The sequence below is a fragment of the Vanellus vanellus genome, assembly GCF_965231255.1.
Source record: "Vanellus vanellus genome assembly, contig: HAP1_SCAFFOLD_224, whole genome shotgun sequence".
NCBI lineage: Eukaryota > Metazoa > Chordata > Aves > Charadriiformes > Charadriidae > Vanellus > Vanellus vanellus.
The window spans coordinates 136,493-153,231 of NW_028127493.1; positions in this window are offsets into that span (position 1 = coordinate 136,493).

Sequence of the window (16,739 nt, forward strand, 5' to 3'; positions counted from 1 at the left end):
CCTCAGAGCTGCCTTATGGGAGTGACTGCGGCCTGGAGACATCATCAAGAGTCGCCGCCTGGTGTCCCCAGGACACCCGCAGCGGCACAAGGAAGAGATGCTACCTTGGGCGTTGGCATCAAAGAGCGGCTACAGCCGCCAACGTACTCACTTGGGAAAGAGGATGACACGGCCGGAGAAGCTCAGTGAGGCCACGGGTACCACTGGGGACACAATCATGTCCTGCAATGGAGGAACACAAAGATTCAGGACATCCTCAACGTGGTTGAAGCACTGCACACTGGAGGATGCCAAAGACAGCAGGACATCCTCAATGTGGTTGAGGGTCTCAGTGTTAGAGGAGGCCAAAGATGGCAGGACATCCCTCAACGTGGTTAAAGCACCCCACATTGGAAGAGGCCAAAAATGGTGGGACATCCCCCACATGGCTGAGGCACTCAAGTGTCGGAGGAGCTTGAGGCAGCAAGTGTTGGCAGGACCGTAACTCTCACCTGGACCGAGTGGCTGAACGTGTCCTGAGGGACCCCACACAAGCAGTGCCAGAACACTGCCGTGGGACCGCACGCACCACAGAGAAACCAAAATGCTTACCTTGAAGACAACCTTCTCCAAGTTCTCCTTCCCAGACAGCCTCTCCAGGAAGCTGCGGTAGAATTTCACGTGCACTTTCGTGCCTTCGATGAGGAGCACCCCCACCTCCCTCAGGATGAGGGCCACATTCTCCCCCTTCCCCAGGCAGTGCGAGAGGAGGGTCCTGGTGCCTTGGATGCAGTCCACCACTTTCTGCCGGGACACGGCGGCTGCCACGGCCACCTTGGAGTACTTGAGGGGCTCCAGCTCCTTGTTGCCTGGAAGAACCACAGGAGAAGGATGGAGACGCTCACCCGGTGGCCCGTGTCCTACAGCTTGTGTGTCACAATCATTGCATTGCCCCAAAAAAACTCAAAACCACTCAATTATTGGACTTTGGAGTTGCTTCAGAGAAGATGACCATGCAGTCAGCCATCTTACCGGGCAGGTAGTCCTTGTTGTCCATCAGGTTGTGGACAACAGCAAGGTTCCTGGCCAGGTGGAACACCGGCTTCTGGATAGTCAGGGTTTCATCTCCGACCTGGACGCGTTCGAGGACAGTACCGAAGGAGCCAAGGGTGGGAATTCGGACGCCCTGCAAGTGGACGAGAAGGGTGGTAGGGTGAGGACTGGCTAGAGGGAAGATCTGGAGGTGACCTCCCCCATCCAGGGATGGTGCTTGAGGCTGGATCCTGCCCTCTCCCACCGTTTGGAGGCACGAGCTGGGCGGTGGGGAGAACTTTGGGGAGGAGATGTTGAGTCCTTCCCCTCCTCAGGAGAAAAAAACAGCACTGGAGTTTGGGCAGAACCAGGATGAGGCCATCCCGGGGGGGTCTCCAGCGACCTGGATCAGCCCTACCAGAAGTGACACCAACATTGCACAGGCCCCGTTTGGCCGTCAGTGGGGACTTTTGGGGTGAGATTCCTGTTTTCTGAGGAGTTGAAGGGTGAGAGCAGGCCACGCCCCAGGGGGATCCCACCACCCCTCATGGTGCATGAGGAGGACGTGGGTGTTGCACCACCTTGTGGAGCAGGAGTTGGTCTTGAATGTAGCCAGCCACTGCATCCCAGACGGCCGTTCGCTCTGAAAAAACAAAGAAGAACCAGGTCAGGCCCCATCTCCACCAGCTCTCAGGTCCACCCCAAACATCTCCCCCTTGAGCCACGACGCGGTGGCAGACGCCAAGTGTCAGGGCTGGCTCCGAAATGGTGACAAGCCCTTGAGTCTTGGCTGTCGGAGAGGTGGCTGCGGTTGGCCGTACCTTCAGCGGTGACGCTGGACATAGCGAAGGTGTGCTCCATCCCATCCCAGAAGTCCATCTTGGTCCGCCTCACGCTGGCAGGTCGGTTCTTGGTGGCGACAGCCATGTTAGAGGTCATCTTATGGACGTTCCTCCAAAGTGTGGGACCCACCACCCGGTGGGCCCTTTTATACCCCCTGAGTGGGTGTGCCACGCACCTCTTGTGACATCAGGGTGACATGTTCATCGCTGATTGACTGACCGTGGTGACACGGCAACCGCCAGCCTCTGGTGGGGTGGCCATTAGCAGGGAGAGCTTCAAGCAGCTCAGGATGCTCCAAGCCCCGTCCAACCTGACCTCGGACCTTCCAGTCATGGACACACAGATTGGTTTGGCTTGGAGGAGACATTTGAAGGTCCATCTCGTCCAACCTCCCCTGTCTTCGGCAGGGGCATATTCCAGTAGAGCAGGTTACTCAACGCCCCATCCAACCGGACCTTGGATACATCCACTCAGACCCACAGAATGGTTTGCATTGGTTGAGTTGGATTTTTGGGTGGTTTGGGTTCCAACAGACCAGGTTGGTCCCAGCCCTGTCCAATCTGACCTTGAACCCCTCCAATCAGACTCATAGAAGGTTTGGGTTGGTTGAGTTGGATTTTTGGGCTGGAAGGTTTGGGAACCAGTAGAGAAGGTTGGTCCCAGTCTCATCCAGCCTTACGTTGGACACTTCCAGTCATAGACCCACAGAACGGTTTGTGTTGAAGGGGACCTTTGAAGGTCCATCCAGTCCAACCTCCCCATCATCGGCTGGGACACCTTCCAGTAGACCAGGTTGGTCCCAGCCCCATCCAACCTGACCTTGAACACCTCCAACCGGACCCAAAGAACAGTTTGGATTGGATTTCTGGGTGGTTTGGGATCCAGTAGACGGGGTTGGTTGCAGCCCCATCCAACCTGACCTCAGACACTTCCAGTCATGGACCCAAAGACTGGTTTGGGTGGGAGGGGACCTTGGAAGGTCCATCCTGTCAAACCCCCCAATCACTGCAGTGGCCGAGAATAAAAGTAGTGCCACGAGTGGGGCGGGTGCTCCTGCGTTATTGTATCTCATCCTATTGTATTATTTTATCTCTTTCGTTTATTTTGTTTTTTCCTCTTGAGCTGTTGAGCAGAGATGGTTCTCGTGCTCTCTTCCCATCTCGGGGGGGTCGTTGGGCTGCGGCGTGGGGCTGCAGAGCCCGGGAGGAGAGGACAACCCCGAAGAAAAGGTCCCCTTGCCGCCCTCCACCAGCAGCGGTGGGATGGGTGCAGGGACCCTCCTGCCATCGGCTTATCCCGTCCCCTGCGGGAGCCTTTTTCTGCAGCAAACCGACCCAAAATGACAACGGCACGTTGGTGCTTCTTGCTAAATGGGGACGGGGGAGAAAACCAAATCTATCAGTTTGTTCTGTAAGGATGGAAGCAGCGCATCCCCAAACAGGGCCAAAATCAGGCGGCTTTTACAGGATGGGGTTTTGCAAAGCTGCTGGTGCCAGTGCCCCATGGTGACGGTCAGAGGGGGAAGAAACTGGTTGAGCCCTTAAAAAGAGGAAAAGAAAAAGGCTCGGAGGAAGGGAAAGGTGCAGTGCCGGGGTTTCCTTGCTGCTGTTCCTCCGGGATGCCCGTGCGCGTCCCCTCCACGCTGCCCTCCGGGCAGGACCGTGCTCGCTGCTCCGGCTCTGCCTCCCTGGAGGGGAAAGGTCCCGGCGCAGGAGAGTCCCCATCTCTCCCCCCTTCCCAAAAGAAACTTTTATTACCGGAGAGGTACATTATTACACCGGTGACCCACAGTGGCTGTGGGGCTGGGGGGCTGTGGTACCAGCCCTATTGCTGCCCTACCCTTAAAATGGAATTATACACTTCTAATATAGGACAATTTGGTTTTCTTTTTTCCATTTTGTTTTCCTCCCTGTAAAAGGAGGGAGCGGGGCTGAGCTTCACTCCCTCCTGGCAGGGACCGGGAGAAATGAGAAAATCAGGATCTAATTTCTCATTTTTCAAAAAGTCTCCATCTGACTTTCAGAAGCTTGAGACACTGGCGTTTTTATAATTTCAGTATGTTATACAGCAGAAGGCCAACACTTTTGTTAGATTCATGAAAAAGTTAAGAGCCCCTGGGAGATAGCCTCCCAGCCTGCAGTTCCTAGACACATCCAGGCTTACTACAACTGTAATTGAGAGCTGGAAATCTTTTTGCTGGTTTATCCACTGCACTTTGGCTTGTGCTCAGTAGCACTCCAGTGTCATATGCAAATCTATAGCCTGGGATGAGCCAGTGACTTGGAATCCACCATGACGCAAGCTACAGCAAAGACACACAGATATGCACAGTGAACATTGTGCCTCTGAGTGGCTGCCAAACCTAGTATGCTAAGGGAATTAAGGCAGAATCTTACTATTGACAACTAAGCATTGCTTCAATCTTGCAAATGATGCTTTTTTTTCTCTTTTTTAACCTTCTTGCTTTAACTGACATATCTTGATATCTGTAGAAACCCGATTTCTTTCCCAGAAAGAAAGAAAATAGGACTCTGGACAATTAGAACATCTTCCTACTAATAGTAGAGGATGAACAGGACAACCTGCTTACACTATATCCTTCAAGCCACTTCCCACTGCTTAGGTTCATCTTGTATACTAATTGAGACCAGGCTCGCTCTTAATTTATTTTTTAAAAAGCCATCTCCTTATACAAAACATGTATTAAGCAAGAGTCTGCAATTTACCTTGGGCTGGTCACATCATGGGTATTATGGAACAACCTCTGTATCTTGTTGCTAGAAACAACTCCCACTTTCACCAGGTAGGAATAGGCTTCCACGTGAAAAGCCCAGAAGTGCTTCCCTTTGGCAATCCCAGTGTCGCCAATGATGTAATCCAGGGTTGTGTAGCATCCGGCCTGCATGCGCTCAGACCCCAGCAGTAGAGGAAATCCAGCCCTACTTTCCACAGAGGTTCTTCCTGGGTTCAGCAGGAGATGTTCACTGTTGTACCCGCATTTGTCATCAAAAAGAAAACTGAGAACTGAAAAACAGCATCCCAAAAAATTTTCTCTTAGTTAAGTATTTCTGTGCTTATAAACTATATTTTAAGTCACGCTGGCACTAGAATTCCTCGCTTTTAAAGGCTACCAGGAACATTACGCAAGCTAACACAGTCTCAGTATGCTACCTACTTAACCTGTTTGTTAACAGTGCTTTTAAACATGTATACAACCGGTAACAGTGTAGTAGAAGTCTGGGAGCTACTGGAAACCACCTACAGCTCTTAACACCACCAGCAGCTCGTGGACATAAGAAAACCCAATACCTGGGGCTGGAGGCGTACGCAAGATAACTTCTCGGCTCCAAGGGCTAGAGATGGATCCTTTATATCCTCGAACTCTGAAGGCATAGCTGCTGTCGTCATCGAGATCAGATATTACTTTGCTCTTGCTGCAAACTTCGATCTCCTGCCACGTTGTACTCTCCTCTTCTCTATGAAGCTTATGATACTCAAGAACATAGATATCAGCTGAGTCTGTCTTCCCAGGGCATTCCCAACTGATCAGAGCTTTGTTGTACATTTTGCTCTGCTCTTCATTGATTTCTGGTATTTCTAGACCTGGAATGACAGAGATTCAGGAGAAAAAAACCTCAAATGTAGATACATGTTGTTTTAGAATTAAACACAGAAGCCCTTTGTTGAGTGGCTACAGCACTGGGGGGACAGTGGGGGGGGGAAATCTGACTCAGTCAAAGAGTGCAGATGAGGACGGGTCTGTTCATGCACTTAAATCCTTTCTGGTTTTACTTTGAAAGTTGTATTATTTATTTTTGCTGGCAACTAAAAAACCATATAAAAACCTATTCTTTTCTGTCATGCAATCACGACAAAAAGCTGCTAGGAAGACCTAGTATTACTTAACTACAATATTTTGGAAGCCAATGTAAACTGGTTCTGAATGCCATGGCATCTTAGCTTCTTTATCAAAGCTGAAGCTAGCATTGCTGCCAGGTAACGCCTTGTGAATCACAGAGGCAGAAGGGACAATGCAAGTCACAAGATTGAGTTCTGCAACTGCAGCCCTGCACAAGTTTTGCCTCTTTCCAGAGAAGCCCTTAAAGCTGTAACTCAAGAAAGACGTGATGCTCTCATAATTTACCATTGGAATGGAAGGACAAGTCACCAAGGATCTCTTCTTGCTTGGCTATGTCCATCACAAAGTCCTCGAAAGTAGTTTCAGCTGCTGGCTTGAAGCTCTTCAGAGATTCAGTAGCTTTTTGGATTCTGAAAGCACAGAAGCAGAGGGATGGCAGAAGAGGGAAAAAGGAATTCACATGGGTGCATTCCTTAAAGCAAAGCCGCTAGGTTTTGCTTTAAAAAAAGTTCTCTTTTCAGGTACTTACTCACGTGTCCCAGAAACTTGTCTCTCTAGACAGAATTAAAATGCAAAATGTAAAGGCCTTTTGTACATCAGTGTAAAGATAACTAACAGGGAATCTTTTGGTTGGCAGAGCATTTTAACAATTTGGGGCATTACATTCAAAGAACAAAATAGGTGTGAAGCGCTAATGGAGCACAACTATTCAGATCAAAGAGTTTAAAGCCAGAAGAGACCTGTTAGATTAACTTGCAAATACCCGATGCAATCTCTGAGCAAAGGACTGTATCAGTGAGCTGAATGGGTTACCCTTCCACTGCAGTCCTACTGAAGAAGGCTAGGCGTTGGCGCAGGACAGAGCCCCTCCTCTGGGCTGTTTTTTAACGCACACTGTAATATAGGAATTTCTACTGAATGGTACCGGGACCGCCTCTGAGGCTCTGCAACACAAAGTACTTGCATTCAGTACTTTCCTAGCAGGTGTCCAAAGAATATGACTGACCAGACATCCCTGGAACTGTACCTGTACCTCAAACGGAAGATAATTAATAAGATACCTGACATGAAGTTGTTTTGCTGTTTGAACAAAACAAGATGGATCGGTTTCTTTAAGCAGTTCTTGAGCAAGTCCTACAAGGCCATTATTTTCCAGGAGCCCTTGAGATTCTTCTGCTTGTGTTTGCAATTTTTCCAGCCTTAAATTCTTAGAAGCTTCAATTGCCCTAAGAGCTGCGGATTTCTTCTCTTCCAGGACATGAGATAATTTCTCAAAACTCTGAGATGCTTCTTCTTTCGCTCTTTCACTGTTGCACTAGGAGGGAACAAAAGACATTTTAGACGGATCCCACAGCACAGAGTACCCCTCTACCGGAAAAAGAAGAGTATAAAACCAGGGACTTTCGGGAAACGGGTGCGAGCCGTCGGCGGAGTGAGACTCCCGGGCCGCCCAGCGCTGTTTTGCTTGCTGCCGCTTGCTAATAAATATTTCAGTCTTAATTGGCTCCGTCTCCTTGCATCAATTTGTGGGACTAACCCATAACAAACCTGAAATTAATTACAGCTTGTTGGGAGTGTCGAGATGCTCGGTGGGGGCTCGGGGGTGGGTGGTGGGGGGAGAAACAGTGCCCTGACCCCCATCTCTTGCTTTTCCCCTCTCCTCCCCAAGACTGCACAGCGCAAGATGAGGGAAATGCTCCAGCAGGTGAAGCAGCAGGAGCAGAAACACGCTCCGGGAGCCCCGGCCTCGCAGCACAGCAAGGGAGGCTCCCGCCGTGCCGCCCAGCACCGCCCGATGAATGTAACCCCACTGCCGGACATCCCCCCCTCCCAAACCCTCCTCCCCCACCCCCAGCGGGTCAGGGGAGCAAACCAAAGACCCCCCCAAACACACAGCCCCCCATTCCCCGCGGCGCTGCGAGGATGCACAGCCGAGGGGTACGGGGAGGGCTCTCTCCATCCCACAGCCTCCCCCTTCCTCCTCCCTCGCCTCCTGACGCTCTCCCTTTAGTTGGACTAACGTGGGCAGGTTTGGGTACCTCAGCACCTCACGCTTGTGTCTCCCTTTTAGAGATTTTGTGTGCCTTGGTAACCTGAGAGTTGGAGATCCTTTTTTAATTAATTTTCTAATAAAAAAAGAACCGAGTTGGAAAAGCGATGGGGATAGGCAGCACTCTGGTCATTCTCTCCGGGGCGTTGTGGAGGAAGGCTGCCAGTCTTCCTCCCAGTGTACTTTTCCCCGTTGGCTCCAGACTGCTGCTGGGGCTGAGCTCTGAGCCGCCAGAGCGGTTCTCAGCAGACGGTCACTCGGCGCAGACAATGAGGCCCTGAATAGCCCTTCCTGTGCTCTTGATGGCTCCGGACGGCTCTGCTCCTCTGCTGCTTCTAAGGTGGGGCTGCCCCAGTGCCCTCACTCAGGAGCCTTTTGTCTGTGCGGGTCTCACTTGTGACAGGGGGTGGGGGTGTTGCCAAACTAACTGCTGTGCTGCGATGTGTGAGTGGGTGTTCCCGCCCGTGTCAGTGCCAGAGCTCTTCCGTAGGCTCTTCTGCCAGCGGAGAGCCAGGGGCCGCTCCTTCGGGAGAGAGCTTGTTTAAAAACAGAAAAAAAAAAAGGGGGGGGGGAGGGGGGGGAAGTGGGAAAAGAAAAAAGAGGAAAAAGATAAAAAAAGGGGAAAAAAGTAAAAAAAGAGAAAAATTAAAACGGAGGAAAAGGGAGAAACAGAGAAAAAAGGGGGGAAAAGAAAAAAAAGGGAAAAAGAACAAAGGGGACAAAGAGGAAAAAAGTAAAAAAAGAGAAAAAGTAAAACGGGGGGGACGGGAAACAGAAAAAAGGGGGAAAAAGCAAAAAACAAAAAGGGAAAAAGAACAAAGGGGAAAAAGAGAAAAAAGGGGGAAGAAGTGAAAAAAGAGAAAAATAAAAATGGGGGGGAAAGGGGAAACAGAGAAAAATGGGGGAAAAGGCAAAAAAAATCGGAAAAAAAAGGGGAAAAAGAGAAAAAGGGAGGGGGAAGCGAAAAACAAAAGGGAGAAAGAAGAAAAAGGGCAAAAGAAAAAAAAAACCCACATATTAAAAAAGAAAGGTAGAAAGGAAACAAACAAACAAACCAAGGAAGGAAAGTGGGAACATCCCCCGGGCAGGAGGAGGGACAGGAGCCGGGGGAGGGGGGAGGTGGGGGGAGGTGGGGGGAGGTGGGGGGAGGTGGCGGTGCCAGCGCCGGCCCCGGGGGCTGCGACACCACGTTTTTGTCCTCTACTGCAAAGTGTTCTGTGAAAAACAACCAACCAAATCCCACCCAACGACAACATCAAAAAACAAAGAGAAATCTCTCCAGCTCACACGAGCCTGAGCTGCTCTCCGCTGCTCTCGTTCCAGTGTCTCGGGGGGGTCACGGCCGAGCTGAGATTGGGGGGGGGTGGTGGGAGTTTGCCCCATGGCTGTGATGGGGGGAGAAGGGGTGGGTGAGGTGTGGAGGATGTGGTGTGGGGTTTTTTTTTGGGGTGGTGGTGGTTTTTTGCCAGGTGTCGCTTTACCCAGTGGCTCGGGGAGGCGTTGGCATCAGGAAGCCTGTGCTAAAGCGGGGTGGGGGCCTCGCCGCAGTTGGTTAGCAAAGCCAAAGTCGTTATTAATGGTTATTAATGGTGCACTAATTACGCCCTTGTAACTGGGAAGCTCAGATGCCCCCTAAGCACCCCCCCGGTGCTTCTCTAGCCAGGCGAGCGCTGGGCGTCCCCCCCGCAGGAGAGGAGAGCACCTCCGGGGTGGGTGGAAGGGCATCACCCAACGGGGAGAGGACCAAGATGGGGCTTGGGTGTCCCTTGGGGTGGCCGGGTGGCGGGGTAGGGCTGCTGGGGGCTGCCACGATGAGGGACACCCCCACACCTTTCTCCATGGCTCCCGGAGCTCTGCTCCCTCCCTCCCTCCCACCCATCCAGTGCCACCGGAGAGGTGGTGTCCCCCCTCCCGGGGCGGGCAGGGGCTGTGCCACCCCATCTAACACCTCAACGCACCAAAGCACCGCACTGGGGGAGGGACTCTGCGCCTGGTAGCCCCGTGCTCCCCAGCACTGTAAGGATGGGGCTGAGCCCCCACCACGGCCACCCTGTGTAAACCAAAGACCCCCCCACCCCCATTCCCCGCAGCGCTGCGAGGATGCACAGCCGAGGGGTACGGGGAGGGCTCTCTCCATCCCACAGCCTCCCCCTTCCTCCTCCCTCGCCTCCCGACGCTATCCCTTTAGTTGGACTAACATAGGCAGAGAGAGAGAGAAAGAGAGGTTTTGTTATTCTTTTTTTTTTTTAATTTTTTATTTTTTATTTCCTAAAAGCCACCGGTTTTTCATCCCAGGCATGGCCAGAGGAGCTCACCCAGCGCTGAGGGGGGGCGGTTGGGCTGCGGCACACAGCGCAGCAGCTCATCAGTTTTTAGAATTAATGTAACGATAACAAAACTAACGGCGATTTTTAAGTTTTGTAAGCATTTTATTTATTTATTTCATTTCAGAGGGGGTGGGAGCGGGAGGGGGATGTTTGTTTTTTAGCACAAGCCGGCTTTTCTAGAGGTTAAAGAAAGGCCGTGCTCGGCCGTAAACGCTTTGGGGAAAGATCCCGGTTGCAAGGAGAGAAGGTGGGAAAAGAGGGGCAGGGGGGGAAAACAGATTTCCAAGAGGTTGTCAGCCCAGGGCTGGGAAAAAAAAAAACCAAAACACTAGCAAAATTATTATTTTTTTTTTTATTTCAAAAATAAAACACACACAACCCCCAACCCCAAATGACACACACACATCCACACACAAAAACTACCTCAGGTTTTCATACCTCAGCACATTGCGCTTCTGTTTCCCTTTTAGAGATTTTCTATGCCTTGTAAAACTGATAGCTGGAGCATTATTTTTGTTTATTTTCTTAATAAAAAAAAAAATGAGTTGGAAAACACACTCTTACTGAGTGCGAGGCGGGAGAAGGAAGGCAATCCCACGGGTGCCAGAGCTCTTCCATAGTCTCCTTCTGCTGGCTGAGAGCCAGGGGCTGTTCCTTCGGAGAAAGCTTGAGAGATGTTTAAAGAGAGAAAAAGAAAAAAAAAAAAAAAAACAAAAGAAAACAATGGGGGAAGAAAAAAAAAGAGGGGAAAGAAGAACAAACAGAAAAAGAGATAAAAGGGGGGGAAGAAAAAAAGGGGAAAAAGAAAAAAGGGAAGAGGAAAAAGGGGGGGGAAGAGAAAAAAAAGGAAAAGGAAACAAAACCCCCAAAAATAAAAAAAGAAAGGTACAAAGGAAAAAAAAAAACTAACCAAGCAAGGAAAGTGGTGAAAGCCATCGGGCAAGAGGGACGAGAGCCGGGGGTGAGGTGGCGGTGCCAGCGCCGGCCCTGGGGGCTGCGACACCACACTGCAAAGTGTTCTGTGAAAAAAACCAACCAAAACCCACCCAACGACAACAACATCAAAAAACAAAGAGAAATCTCTCCAGCTCACACGAGCCTGAGCTCCCTCTCCGTTGCTTTCGTTCCAGTGTCTCGGGGGGGTCACGGCCGAGCTGAGATTGGGGGGGGGGTGGTGGGAGTTTGCCCCATGGCTGTGATGGGGGGAGAAGGGGTGGGTGGGGAGTGGGGGATGTGGTGGTGGTTTTTTTGCCAGGTGTCACTTTACCCAGTGGCTCGGGGAGTGTGACGAAACGGGAAAAAGGGCTTCACTGAGAGGTTCAAATTAACAATTTCTTTGGACTTTGCTCACGGGTCCAATACGTCACTATTGCAAGTTCTGTGTGTGCGATGGCGATTACACTATTGCAATTTAAAAGAAATTAGCGGGATCCACTATTGCGAGCTACAAATGCCCCCGACAAGTAGCAACACAAACCACAAGGGCGCTAGATATTAATACCTTAGAAGAGTGCACCAGTCACAAACTCAATCGCATGCCCTATACCGTACGGATGTTTCTTAGTCACTTACCCTCTCTCTCTCAGGTGAGGTCGCTCCATCCCAGGGAAGTTACCCTGTACAGCGTCCTGGATGGGGGGGGACGGATCTCCTAGGGGCCAGCTGTATCCTTGGAGGATTCCCCATTTGTCTCCCCAGACCCTGCGGTTTATATTTCCTGACTCGGTGAGGGTGCAGGATTATGCCCGAGTGGATTACACTGTCTGGGATATTTCCCTCTGGTGGGGTGATAGCGAAGTCTCTGTTGCCAATTTGTGATGTCCGGCGCTCAACGTCACGGGAAGAGTGGTGGGATGGGACTCGGGGCATTTTGTTTGCTAAGGGCCATTTGGTTTTGGTTGTTCTGTGCCATCTTGAGATAAGCCTGGGCTGAGCTGTTTTGCAGCTGCCCCCAAGTTCTCTCTGCACAGCCAAGGCACGGCGGGGATGGAGCTGAGTGGGACGGCAGCTCCCTGCCTCTCACCTCTTGTGCTCTGAAACCGGCTTGGCTGGCTGCTCCCACACAGTGTGTTACTGGCTTGCCCAGCAGGTAAAGAACCCAGATTTGGGACGCCACTGGGCTGTCTGTAAGGGGTCCTGGGCTGCCCTTATGGGGTCCTGGGGGGGACTCTTGCAGGCCAGAGGGAGTCTGGGGCAGCCCTTCAAGGATCTGGGGGTCCCCTCTGGTGCCTCTGGGGAGGGTTTTGTGGCTGGGGAGGGCCGAGCTGGTTTCAAGAGGTGCTTCCTCCCTTTCTCCAGCCCACCCAGCTCCCCCGACACCCCCACCCCCCAGGTTGGTGGGTGCCAGCAGTGCCAGCCTGTCCCACTGGGTCGGGCACTGATGGGGGCACAGCCCCAGCCGCGGGATGGGAGGAGGAACCACAGCACCAGGGATAGAGACCAACATTTTATTTCTTTAACATTTCCCATGGGGGGCACCCCAGGGTTGCGCGGCTGCACCGCAGCTGGTGCCAGGAGGGACTCCAACGTCCCCCCCACAGCTCACCTGGCTCCGCTCGTGATGCTTTTGATGGGGCTCAGCGCGGTCTCTTCTGTGCTACGGACCAAGCGGCTCCAGGTAGGCGACTGCTGCACCGCACTGTGCCGCAGCGTGGGGAGGGTTTGGGGGCTGCGGCACGGGGCTGGGAGCTGCTCCCATCTCACCCAGCTCCCGGGGTCCTGCAGAGGGACTGGAAGAAGCCAAAGCAAGGGACGACGGACACGAGAGCCCGCCCAGAGGAGCAGAGCGGTGAGTGGCCCTGGCACCGAGCACCATGCAAACAGCCCACACCCCACGGCAGCCCTGAGCCGGGGCTGTGCCGGGGGCTGCCGGCCGCTCACTCCGTCCCCTCCCTCAGCAGCTTCTTGACTAGCAGATGAAGGATGGGAGCTCAAGTCGATGCAGGAGAAGCAGGGAGTGTGGGGGAGACCCCCAGATCCTGCCCCAGACCCTCAGCCTGTGCCCTGCCCTGCCTGTGCTGGGCAGCTCTGCCCGCCTGCTGAGGAGGGGGTGCTGCCCGCGGGCTCCAGCGGAGGAGACGGGGTGCAGCGGGCTCTCTTCTCTCCCCTCCTCTGCAGGGCAACCGAGGAGGCAGCGAAGAGGGATCACCGGACCCCACAGGACCCACTGGGCTCCCTGCCAACCATATACCATCCGAGCAGAGATGCCCCTCTCTACCCCCTGTCCCCCCCAAGCCCCCAGGTCCCCCTGCCCTCCTCTGCCGCCTATAGGTCCTATCAGTGGGGACAGCTCCTCCTGGTCCAGGCACCGCCCGGGCTCCTGGGCCCCCCGAGGGCCACCGCAAGAGCCCCTGCAGCCTGTGCTCGCTGGCCAACTCGGAGGACTGCAGCAGCCTGTTGAGGAGCAGCTCCTCTTCCCAGAGCTCCCTCTACCACTTCCTGGAGCCCTGGCCCAGTGCAGCAACAGAGCCAGTGGTGCTCACACACTCAGGACAACCCCGCTCTCCCACGGCTGCTGCTGGGGCAGTGGGGAAACCGGGGCTGGTCCTCAGCCAGGAGCCTCCACAGGAGCTGCCAGCAGGGACCGAGAAAGAGTGGGTTCCCCGGCAGGGGATGGACAGGACACAGAGGCCCACGGACGAGCAACTGTCCCCCGGAAGTCCCCCAGCCATGGACAAGGTGGTGCGGGAGATCACCTGCGCTTTCCAGGCCTTGAAGGCAAAGAGGGAGGAGTCCTGCAAGACCACGGGCAGGGAGTGTGGCCAGGCAGACCCAGGGCTGTGCAGGGCAGGAAGATGCCCACGGCAGGGCTGCGCCTGGCTGTGGGGCTACCTGAAGGGCTGGTGGAGATGCCACTAGCCGTGTCTGCTTCTGACAGCCCTGCAAGTGGTGACAGCGCCAGGCCCAAAAGACCAACAGTGCCCCGAATACTGAGCGGCTGTGGGGTGTGGGGCCGGGAACCCCTCTGGGGTAACCCCTATGTGAAATGTTAAAGAAATAAAATGTTTGTCTCTAGCCCTCGTGCTGTCCTCCCTCCTCCCATCCCACCGCTGCAGGTGCTCCCCCGAGGGAGCAGGTGCAATCAGCAAGCACTGTGTGTTGAGCTCCCCTGCTCACAGCCATGCTCCGCCTGAAGGCGGCGAGGCAGGAGCAGTCCCCAGCCAACTTGGGCACAAAAAGGTTCATCTGACTCAGCGGGTGAGGAAGGGCCTGTTTCAACTCCGTACCTTTGGTATTCTCAGGTTGGAGGATTTGATGGAGCCAACTGAGAGCGGCAGCATACGCTGTGGGGCTCTGAGCTGCTGCGTGGTGCCAGGTCTATCCAACGTCAGGCAGCACGTTCCCAGGAGATGTCACCGCTAACAACTCTTCCGAGGAAGTGGGGCCGTTTCTGTAGTCGTAGCCTTCCTGGAAAAACAGCCCCACGGAGCTAATAGTCTGCTGAGCAGCAAGGGAGCAGAGTCGCTGACTCTCAACCAAGGACTGAAACACAGCAACCCACTCTACTGCCTTCCCCCTACACCCGCTGCCTCCCACAGTTTAGAAGAACCAGGGAGCTCCTAAGGAGGGGACCCCTCCCCCACTCCCCCAAATCTGCTCAACATCCCCAAACCTCCCTCAAGACACGGGACTCCTCCCACACACCTCCACTCCCCACACCGACAACCTTCCCCCTCCCCCAATGCTCCAAAAAGCAGCAGTCCTTAGGGCAGACTCCTTAAGCTGACTCCACAGCTACGGCTCCCCGTCGGCTCTGGGGGAGACAAGGGGGCCCCGGGGCTCTCCGTGGGCTTTAAGGGGGTCCCAGGGCTGCCCACGGGCTCCCAGCAATGCCCGTGCCCACCCCCCGACCCATCTCGGGGGTACCTGGGGGGACTCGGCCGTGGGCTGGAGGCGGGCGAAGGGGGCACGGCCGGGCTGACCTGCCGGGGGCGGGGGGGGGCTGAGAGCGGAGCCCAGAGCGGAGCCAAGCGCCCGGCCAGGCCGGCCCCGGGCACCCTGCGCTGCGGCCGGGGCTGCCGCCACCTGCGGGGAGCGAGCGGGGGGTGAGGGGGCGGCAGCGGAGGACGGGGGGGGGGGGGGGGGGGGGAGCTGAATCGGCCCTGTTTCCCCCGGGGACCCCCCACTCGGCTCTGCCCCCCCCAAACAGGCCCAGACCGCCCCCCGAGCCCCCCAGCCCGGTCCCGCCACCCCACAAACCCCCCGAACTGGCCCTGCACACCTCCGCGCCGCCGCCGCCGCCACCCCGCCCGCCCGCCCGCCCGCTCCCGCCCTCCTCGGCTCCGGTCCCCCCGTCTGCCCCGGTACCGACCGTCGCAGCTCCCGCCCGACGCCGTACACCGGAAGTGCTCCCCCTCACGTCCGCCCACCCGCGCATGTGCCGAGGCGAAAACCCGGGCCACGCCCCCCTGCGTCGCCGCGGCAAACGCGAGCGAGGGGGCGGGGCCGCGCCGCGCCGAGGAGAACGAGTCCCGCACCACAGCTTCTCTCCGCGTCGGGCAATGCGAGGCCGAAACCATCCCAGCCCTCCCCAAAAAGAGCCGGACATCCGCCTGCAGAGCTCCGCCAGCCCCCCCGACGGACATCACGGGGATGGGGGGAAAGAAAACAACCAGAAAGGTACTGAAAATAGCTTGGAGATGGGGCTTAGAGATCCTTCCGAGAGGCAAAACCCGGCCTTTGTTCTCATTTTTGAACACGGGGTTTCGCAGTGCTTCGCGGGCAGTGGTTATCCAGGGGCATCAGCTATCCCGGGAAACGAAAGTTCCCATCCCATGTGGCAAAAGTCCACTCGCATGAATAACTTAGACAAAACCAGCCCACAAAAGGACAAGAGGCACCTTTGGTCACCTTTTCCTAGAAGCTTCGCTAAACTGTATACTCAGATTGGCCCTGTCCTGCAGTTTCTTTCCCAGAGTTTTGCCCCCAAACCCACGCTTCCGGCCCCGGTCCCCAAGCCCTTCCTCAGGGCCCACCACCTTTCCCCAGCCCGGCCTGTCCTTAAAGCTTTTTTTTTCACACACAGCCCTTTCCACTCACCTCCCTCCGGGGCCTCCTCTCTCACAGGCACCTCACAGCCCTGCAAACCTCCCTCTCCCGAAAACCCATTCCCCCCTCACTCCCCCCTCACACAACACCTACTCCCCTCACACCCTCGCTCCCACCCCCCCCCCCCATCTCTCGCCCCCCCTTTCCCCTCTCCTCCCATTCAAAATGGCGCCGCCCTTCCCTTCCCTTCCCTTCCCTTCCCTTCCCTTCCCTTCCCTTCCCTTCCCTTCCCTTCCCTTCCCTTCCCTTCCCTTCCCTTCCCTTCCCTTCCCTTCCCTTCCCTTCCCTTCCCTTCCCTTCCCTTCCCTTCCCTTCCCTTCCCTTCCCTTCCCTTCCCTTCCCCTCTCGCCTTTTCCTGCCTCAGCCGCCGCCCCCCGCTCAGGTGACACCGCACACAGCCGCCATGAGGCGCGGCGGGGAGGGCCGGGGCTGTGAGAGGCGATGGCGGTGAGGGAACTCTTGGCTTTTCTCCTCTTCTTTTCATCTCCTCAGGCTTCGGGCAGCCCCGCGTGGGCGGCTGGAGATCCCCCCCTCCCCTTCCAGGAGTGGCCCCGGCCCTGGGGCGGCCCCCGCCTCCCTCCTCCCCACAGGCTCTCCTCAG